This window comes from Alligator sinensis, unplaced genomic scaffold (assembly GCF_000455745.1).
Source record: "Alligator sinensis unplaced genomic scaffold, ASM45574v1 scaffold1291_1, whole genome shotgun sequence".
NCBI lineage: Eukaryota > Metazoa > Chordata > Crocodylia > Alligatoridae > Alligator > Alligator sinensis.
In genome coordinates, this window is record NW_005842219.1 from 1,898,160 (window position 1) to 1,906,617 (window position 8,458).

Below are 8,458 nucleotides of genomic sequence, written 5' to 3' on the forward strand. Positions count from 1 at the left end.
CTGCTTATTCCCTGGGCCAAACCCTCCTCCTCCTCCTCCTCCCACACTAAGGCTTCCTCCCCCTGGGCCAAACCCTCCTCCTGCCCCTGGGCCAAACCTTGCTTCTGCCCCTGGGCCCAACCCTCCTCCTCCCAGACCAAGGTTTCCTCCCCTGGGCCAAACCCTCCTTCTGCCCCTGGGCCAAACCCTCCCCCCCATCCCACATCTGCGCCCCTCACCCCCCTGCCCCCAGAGAGCCCAGGGCTGCCCCCCGCACCGGAGCCGGGGCAGGCAGGACTCAGGGAGCGACGGCCAAACCTTGCTTCTGCCCCTGGGCCCAACCCTCCTCCTCCCAGACCAAGGTTTCCTCCCCTGGGCCAAACCCTCCTTCTGCCCCTGGGCCAAACCCTCCCCCCCATCCCACATCTGCGCCCCTCACCCCCCTGCCCCCAGAGAGCCCAGGGCTGCCCCCCGCACCGGAGCCGGGGCAGGCAGGACTCAGGGAGCGACTCTCCACCAGGCCGCATCTCCAGCGCCCTCCTCCTAGAGAAGCGCCCCTGCCCGCCGGCCGGGCTTGGGCAGCACCCCGGGCCGAGGGCAGCCGGGGCCCGCAGGAGACTGGGCACTGGAGCGCACCGAGACACGTGCACACACGGGCCTCGCGCTTTGCCATGTGTCTGACGCCACCTCTTGGTGCCTTTTCCACAACAGACCCCTCATGGTGAGGCATGAGAGATTTCAAGCCTCTCTCGGCCTCCCCTGCAAGCACTCCTTTGCTTTTTTGTTTTGTCTTGTTTTGCAAACCACCTCCTCCTCGGTTCATAGTTTCATACATTGTCAGGCCGGAAGGGACCGTGGAAGATCATCGGGTTAGAAGAGAGGAGGCTAAGGAAGCACAGACAGCTCAAATGGACCTTGGAGAGCAAGAAACTCAGGTTCTGCCAGATGAACAGCAGCAGCGATTGCAAGTCAAGTGCCCCTGTGCTCTTCCCAAATTCCCTGCCTTCCCCCAAGGGTAAATGGTCGGCAACAGGTCAACTAATCCCAACTGAAGGAGCAGGAGAAAGGCAGATTGCCCAGGTAGCAGGACTTAAAGGCAATATGACACCCAAAACACTGCTTTGCACAGAACATGGCAGTGAACGCTAAGATAGAGACCAGTAGCATGTTCCATGCCAGAAATACCTTGAAGCAAACAAGCTCCCACGCGCAGTCCTATTAATTATAATATCATAGCACCTAGGAACTCCTGTCATGGATCAGGATCTCGCTGTACTTGGCCCTCTACAAACATAGACCAAAATGATGGTTCCTTTCCCAAAGAGCTTGTCACGTAAGCATAAGACAAGAGGCAGACAGAGAAGAGCACAGCAAAGAACAGAATGACATTGGTCATCCCATTAGCCACTGTCATGAGCACACCAGCACTAGCATTTGAGCTGTCTTGAGCACAGACTGACATCAATTTATGAGAGGATTATAACAGCAGTCAGCCCAAGCCACGCTCGGAGGAGGCCCTAGCATCCTCGTAATGCTTTTCCTTATAATGAAGGTTTGCATTCGAGTGTCTGGGAACAGATAGGAAAAGACAACTCCGATCACAAACGGTGATGTACAAGCAACAGCTCCAAAAGAACAACTAAATTACATGTGTACTCTGTTTATAACTCTTTAATCCATGCAAGCACAAAGCATACCAACCGTAACTGGAAGGTATCCCTAGTAGGGGTGTGCGATACGGGCTGTATTCGATTCAGATTCAGCCTGGATCAGGGACAGTGATTCAATTCGTTGATTCAGATCACTGTCCCGATTCGATTCGACCAAATCCAAATCTGAAGATTCAATGCTGATTCAGGGAAATCAGTGATTTGGCCATAGACACAGCTTTAAATATTTTTGTCTACATACCTCGAGGTACCAGGCACGGCTTTGTGAATGCTGTGATGGTGGAGTGTCCCACAGGAACATGTGAGGGCCCCCTATGTGCTTGGCGGTAGATCACCCTGCATTTCTCTGTGGATTGCTATTTAATTGTCAGAGGCCACGTCTACATGAGACGCTGACTACGCAGTAGCCCAATACTACTGTGTAGTAGCATTGCATGGCAACAACTGTGACACAACACTATTGTACAGCAGTATTAGGCACCTGTGCAGTAGCATCACAAAAAAAGACGTTTGTTAGCACTACTGCGCAGAAATCCAGGTTGCTGCACTGTCATTTAGTACTTGCTTATACAAATACTAAATGGCTATGCAGAAACAACTGCGCAGTCAGCGTCTCATGTAAACGTGGCCTCTGACAATGAAATGTAGATGTGGCCGGAGTCTCCCAATTCTCTGTAAACCATTACTCACATCATTATGTATTTGTACCTTTTGTAGAGGTCTCAGCAAAAACTAGACATCTCTCCCAGCAGGCTTATGAATGGGCTAGGCCAATGTTTCTTAAATCAGGGTGGTCAGCACCCAGAGGTATCATGATATCCTTTTACAGATGTTGCAGAACGATGCACAACATTAGCATTGTTAGCTATAGAAACACCTACCCATGATTCGCAAAATAAACCCAAAGATTTCAAATACGAATCCATAGCATCAAAAACCTTTTGTGCTCTTTCTGAGTTCTTTGCAAGAGAAGAATTGCTCCACTATTTTTCCATAGTCAAACAAAACAAGTGAAAGATAAAAGCCAGCATTTTCTGAGGGCTGCCTTGAGTCTAAAAAGGTTGAAAACCAACCAGTGGGTTAGGGAACAAAACTGACCTGTGGCTTAGAGAAGAACTTGAACCACATTCTATCCCCCTGGATGAAGATTCATTTTCTGCAATTTGTGCCAAAATAAATCCCTCTGATGCAGACTAGACATTACAGCACTGGTTCTGTGCATGCGCACATGGGTTTGAATGTAACTGGGCTAAGATAGGGCTAGACTGCCACCAACTAACAAGAAAGACCACAGACTCTTTGCAGTTCTCCTATGCAATGCGGGAGGCAGTTAAGAACAGAAGAACTGCAGTCCACTTCCACGTGACCCAAATGGTATTTGTCATTTCTGATCCCAGCAGTTATGGAGCCGCAAGTCTTTTACCTTTCAAGATTACACTGACCATAGCCATCACCTCCCATGGGATGTGAAGAGATCTGCTGCTCATGACAGGCAAGATATATTTTTTTGACCAACCATTAACTACATAATTTCCAGGGCAACTGGTAACTAAGCAAAAGTCTCTAGGTAGCTAGAGCCCTTGCTTAATGACAGCACTCAGTTCTGTACATGGTTTTATGTAAGTACTTGGGGAAACAACTATGTCAATCTGTGCTTTAAAGAGTTCCTCAACCCAAGACTACCAAGCTATTTCAGTGGACTCCTTTCAACTGAGGGAACATCTTAACCAGGGAGCAGTTCTTACCAACAGCTCCAGAAAACCCCAGAAGGAAAATCAGCACAGCCCTAATCTGGAGCTGCTCATCAGGATTTGGGAGACAGACAAGAACCACAGACTAAATAACACCCTTGGTCAGAAGGACAAGCCCTTCACCTTCTGGGAAGCAGAGAGCTAATTGCTGTAGCCAGACTCTCCACTTGATCCCTGTAGGCCTATTTGGTCTCTGTAGGAGGCCGACATCAGGTCTGCCTGTTTCTGATCTCCATGGGCTGATATATGGTCCTCTGACACAAGCAACTCAGTCCTGCAGTGCCCAAAGCTAGTACATAACCTGATGAAGACAGGGAGGACTGGGGATGGTGGAGATGAAAGTAAATCTTGTTTCCCATGAAAATTAAGAGCCAGAAGTGGCTAGGACCAGACCCCAAGTGACTGACATGGAGAATGATCAGCTCAGGGGAAAACGCGACATGAGGGAGGAAACACTGTTTAGTGGGTGAAACTCTGGACACGGTCAGGAAATGTTGAACCACCACTGGGACAACAGCCCCAGGACTGTGGAGGATTCTCCACAATTTGCTACCTTTAAATGGAAGCTGGATAGCTTTCTACAAAGAAATGTCATTGTCTTGAGGCAGAGATTACTTGGTGGAATTCTTTTGGCCAAAGCTATTGGCATAATAGCCCCTTCCGGCCTTAAGACTTGTGACTGTATTCCTGGTTTTGCCATGGACTTGCTTTCTGATCAGGGACAAGTCCCTTCCCCTCTTGTTGCATGTTTTCTGTTTAAATGGTAAGCTCTTCTGAGCAGGAGTTCTTCGTTGCATTGGGTGTGTATACACTGCTCAGCACAGCAGGGTCCCTGATCTCATGTGTGGGGGGTGCCGGACTCTATTGAAAAACAAATGCTGTGAGGCTTTGGATGGAAGGGGCTAATTATTAAGTGATGCTTGTTCAGAGGAGTGAGGAAGGGGAAGGTGTTATTTTTTTTTCTAACACCCCAGGGAGGTCCTTTCTGTTGGTGGTTCCTGTTTGATCCATAACCGTATTCATTTTAATCCTCTTTAAAAAAAAAAAGTGTTCGCCAAATGGAAAAGACTCTGTAGGGAGGAAATTATTATTTTTCAAGTTTCTTGCTGTGTATTAAGTGATGGGAAATTAAAACAACTAAAAAAAAAACTATTAAAAAAATAACTCAACAGCATTTTAGCCTCAAAACTTTTTAAACTGCTGACTTTTTTTTTTTTTCTTACTAACATATATTATGCAGCTGCTCCATTAGCTGGATTTTGTTTTAAATAAGTGATGATTTATTACTGCTCCAGGGCCAAAGGAAGGGAAAAAAAAACATTTTTAAGAGAAACACTTTTTAAGTTTCTGGAGGAGCAGGGAAGGCTTCTCAGTCTCCACCAAGTTGTTAACAACACTGCCTGGAGTCGACTTCCATCAGCTGAAAGAACTACTCTAGCAATACAACCCCTGAACACCTGCACAAACTGAAGTGATATATGCAAAAAGCTTTGCTACACGCACCCAGCGAATTAGGATTTTTCTGTGTGAAACTCTAAGAGCCCCAGGAATTGCTGTCCATTCTTAATGCCATGTAGCAAGTTGTGCTCAAGAGGCTAGGGCACAGATAACAGCAACTTCTGTCCCCTGGGACAGTACATCCAACACAGCTAAAACATAGTGAAATAAGATTGGAGTTGATGGACTGAAGGGAGGAATCAGGAAATGAGTAGAAAGAGAAAATGCAGTAGGTATTTGGTTCCCTTATTTACTGTCTGATATTCACCTAGCTGTAGTGGCCAATGGAGATTTCCTTTTCCCACCTCCATAGATGGCTGGCCAGGTGGCTGGAACCACCTCCCTTTTAGCTGCTGATCTTGCTCTGCCTTTGCCACCTTGCCACTGGATTATTGCAGTATGCTTTTTGCAGAGCTGCACTGTGAATCCATTCAGAGACCAAAGCCGAGGCAGAATGCAGAAGACTGCCAGTTTATGGGGGTGCCTACAATGAGCACCTGGCAGCACAGCCTCAGTTCCCTGCAACTTCATTAGCAACTGAGCAGGTAGGATGAATTGGTATTGTATTGTACAGGTGTATTCACAATGCACAGCCCCACTTGCCATGCTGATAGCCCATGTATTTTGGCATGGGGGTGGAGCTACCTTCTTCACCTAACTTACTCCAGACAGGGATCAACTTGAACAGGACATACTTTTATTCTCCACTCAACTAAGAGAATTAAACCCAGAAATATACTTTGTTGTTGTTAAACAACACACAGAAGAAAAAGTAGAACCAGTTATCACAAGAGCCACTTCCAGACAGGGAATCAACAACCAAAGTGAGAACCAAGACAATACCATCCAGGACACTAATATCACTAGCCTATCACACTTTCTGTCTCATTCTGAAACATCTGTACTCTCCAAAGGCCTAAACTGCTGCCCAGACAAACAACCTGATGAGACACCATATTTTTCTCATGCACAAAATGCACCCTTTCCCCAAAAACCAGTGGCTAGAAATTGGAACGCATATTACATGCTAGAAATATGGTATGAGTAGTTTTGGCCACTCAGAGTAATACCAAAAGTGACATTTTCAGCAATCCCCAAGGAGCAGAAAAATAAGCAGGTGCCTCTCCCTAGATGCTTTTCTTCTTCATTCTGCCTTTCAAAAACAAGGGGCATGTTATATTCCGGGGCATGTTATATGCAAGATAATATGGTATTAATGTGTGGGTCTAACAGCTCTCCCAAGTATGCAGTTGGTACAATAAAAGGTATCACCAAAAATACCCCTTGGTTCTTACATATTTCCTGGACCACCACAGCTATAAAAACACTCAAGCCCTACCTTTAAAAAAACTAGGCATTTGGTTTGTTTTCTCTGCTTACTGCAGGGTTGAGCACTCAGCTCATGTTTCCAACAGCCATGAATGCTAAAAACTTTTCTTTCATGGAAAGCTGCAGTCTTTACCTATTTATGTGACCCCAGTGACTGAGGCTTTAAAAATGTACAAGCCATGAGTTAGCAGCTCTGGGGTTAACTGTGACCTATTCAGCCCTAAATGACCCCACCAAGGGACCACACCCCTTGCACATGCCATGCTGACATAGCTCAAATACTTGAACTGGGAACCCCTTGGCATTAGAGGACATGGTTCGCATTGGGGTATCTGCAGCAAGGTCCCCTTGACTTGAACTCCCTTCCACCCCACAATGACCCTATCCACAATACTTCCTATTTGTTGATCCCTGAGGACAGACTGCAAAGCTGATGTTTTGCCTGGATTTGGGAGTGTGAGAGAGTCTTTTCAAATAACCGTTCAGTTGATTTTGGCTACATGGCTGCGTCCAGGTGTCTGGATTTACTGCTGTTCACAAGGACAGGGCTTGAAACATTTGCCAGAAGTGCCTAGGGCCTTCAGAGAGGTGGTTTTTACCGTGGTGTGTGCGCAATTTGAACCCCCCCCCCACACACACACACACACCCACCACCACACACACAAACTGCCATCGACACAGTGTGACCAGCATGCTGATACAAACAGCAGGCCAAGCTAACAAGGGTAATTCATGCACAGCTCTCCCATATGGCATCCAGACCCTGGGTAAAGTGTTAAGAGCTGATGTAAAGAGCTGCATTAAGGAAGTAATTTGCAGTGCACATGCAGTTATATTGGTCCTACAAAACCCAGGAACTATGCTGCACAGAAGGTGACAGTAAATGGTGTTTAATCAGGTAGCTAAATCTACATGTACGTAGACACAGAGCACTTCTGTGATCCCTGCACTCACACAATGCCAGGGCCACCATGAGAAAGCGCTTCCCCCAAGTGTCCTCAAAGTGTCTAAGAGCAAAAGGGGCTCTTGCTACTGGTCCCCTCTTTCCCCGTGTTGGCTAGCATCATCCTAGAGGGAATACATGCTGCTTTCTTTCAATACTGTGCAGATCTTCTCTGACCCATACTCTCTTATGCATTACAGCAACTGAAGATCAATGCTGCCAACACTTTCCCCTATGTTTAACCCATCCTGGAGATCACTTAGTGATGAACTCTCCAGCATTTTCAGTGCCAGCTGGAAGACCGGTCTTGCTGTATACACTCCTTGAAATGCTCTGAGATCCTTCAGGATGAAAGGTGCTTTAGAAAAAGGGAGTTGTGGATCTTTAGTTTTCTATGTACTCAAGACTTTGTTTGTCCCCTCCTCCCCTCACTTACCTCTTTGATCCTTTATTTAACACTAACAGTTCAGCTAAGTGCTTCCCTACTACCAGAAAAACTTACAACCACCATTCAAACAGGCAAAGTATTGCACTACTTGCACAATTTCCCTAACGGGTCCAGTTAGTCCTTATCGTCTTCTCGTGCTTCTAAAACACATTTGACTATTTTGTTACACATGCTTGTGTTCATTTATTGTACTTTGTGAGGTCTTTCATTGTACAAGTGCCTTCAAGCAGCAGGCATTGTAGCAGGTGTTGCATAGTCTGAGGCTCTGTGCTCCACTTCTTCCTTGGAGCGTCCAACTCCGGTACGTAGGCAGTTGAGCCATTGCCACCTTTGCCATGGTTTGTCAGCCCCAGGTGGTAAGGACTCGGCTGCTGGAATGTCCTTTTTTCCACTGTCGGGTATTTTCTTCAGCCTCTCATTCCACATCTGTAGTTGTGTCTCCTTGAGTGTGGCATCAAGAGGCTGGGTGCTGGTGAGGAAGCTCCTGTGCGACTTTGGACATTTGTGCGCTACAGGATGGTCATGCAACCAGAAAGGATGGCTCGGGCTCAAAGGAACTCAGACACATTAGACAAAGGTTAGGATAAAGGGGGAGGGAGTCTTTACGAGGCACCTATACGGAGACAAGGTAAGGGCCCTTAAGGGACTACATGGAAGCAGGATGAGAAGGTGATCCAAGTGGACCAGATTTAATTTTGAGAGCACTCGCACAGCTAAGAGGGGTGGTGGGAGGGAGAGACCGATGCTGCCTCTGCATGGCACCTGTGGCAATAGCTTGCTCTGAATGACAGCACCCCCCCACCTTCCCTTGTAGCCTGCTCCTCTTGATCTTACACTTCCT